The following is a 1,299-nucleotide window of genomic DNA, read 5'->3' as shown; positions in this document are numbered from 1 at the left end:
CCCGCAGCCCCGCAGCCCCTCCCGCCGCCCCGCCCGCGACCCTTCTCCCTCCCCGCTCAGTCCTCTCCCCGCCTTCCTCCTTCCGCCCCTTTCCTTCCCGTCGTCCTGGGGTCTTTCCCTGCCGCCACCCACGCAGTTATGTGGAGGCCTGGCCCTTCCGGTTCTCCCTTGTTGATTCTGGGCGTCCAGCCCGATCCTTTACTTTTACTTACTGCCCGGGCGTCTACGCTGAAGGCCCTTACCCAAGGCCGGCTGCCAGGATGGGGCTCCTGTGCTGTGGCCTGGCTTTATTTGCCCCCTGGGCGTCTCCTCGCAAACCTTCACTCGCTGAACGTCCTCTCCTCAGGCACATCCTGTGGGCAGGAGGAATTAGGAGCTCGCAGTCCAGGTGGGAGGACAGATGGGCGGCTCAAGGGCGTTCATGGTCTTATACCGACCTCCGAGTGCCGTGGCCCAGGGCTGGGCAGTCCAGATGCTTCCTGCACTTGCCGGGTTCGACGCTGCAGAGGGGAACAGAGGGCTTGCAGCCGGGCTCCCGTTCTCCAGCCACCCCACCCTCCGTCCTGCGCGAGCCCTGGCACTTGCCCGCGGCTGCCTCACGTGCTCCGGACGCTGAGCACTGAGCGCTCTGAGCGTTTTCTGCTTGGCCCAGAAACTTTCTGTAGAGCTCGCTTGGGCAGCACGTACAGGAACACTTGGAACAATGCAGAGAAGGGTGGCATGGCTCCTGCGCAAGGGTGACACGCAAATTCGTGACGCCTTCCATATTTTAAAATAAAATATTTTAAAGCTGTAAAATAACAACGACAATAAAACTTTCTGTCGCTCCCCGCATTCAGTGACCTAAGTCGAAATTCCTCATCATGCATGCAAGGCCCTGTGCAGAACACTCCTGTGACTTTCTGCCAGACGTGGGGCCCCACCCCTGCTCTGCGTTCACGTAGCCCAGCTCTGTACTCGGTCTGTGCCCCCGGCTGGCCGGCCAGCTCTCCCCACTTCACTGGTGGAAATTCTCTGGCTCCTTAAACACTCTTTTCCTGATTTTCAGGACTGGATGAGATTCCCCTTCTTTTGGAGCCCCCAAACCCCTTTATATTTTTTTCAAAATGAAGTTTCCTTTAGTGTTCTTTATTGTTATGAAAGCAAAACATACTCATTCCAGAAACTTCAGAAAATACTGAGAAGCAAAAAGAACTTAACTCAAAATTTCATTCACCAGAAACAGCCACTGTTAGCACATCAAAGCTGTTTATTATCATTAGACTTCTTGATTGATTCATTGGTTTATTCATTCAAAAA

The 1,299-nt window shown here is 54.8% G+C and overlaps 1 long non-coding RNA gene across 1 annotated transcript in view; it reads right to left on the bottom strand.

Moving 5' to 3' along the window:
• Positions 1-556, bottom strand: part of LOC103582679 — a 1,723-nt gene extending 1,167 nt beyond the window's left edge. The window contains exons 1-2 of the long non-coding RNA XR_549778.1: positions 438-556; positions 243-353 (exon numbers count right to left, since the gene is read on the bottom strand). This is a non-coding gene — a long non-coding RNA (uncharacterized LOC103582679). The remainder of the gene's footprint in view (positions 1-242; positions 354-437) is intronic.
• Positions 557-1,299: the final 743 nt, after the last annotated feature.

This window comes from Galeopterus variegatus, unplaced genomic scaffold (genome assembly GCF_000696425.1).
Source record: "Galeopterus variegatus unplaced genomic scaffold, G_variegatus-3.0.2 Scaffold17302, whole genome shotgun sequence".
In the NCBI taxonomy this organism is placed as follows: Eukaryota; Metazoa; Chordata; class Mammalia; order Dermoptera; family Cynocephalidae; genus Galeopterus; species Galeopterus variegatus.
This window is presented reverse-complemented; position numbering and strand designations above follow the sequence as displayed.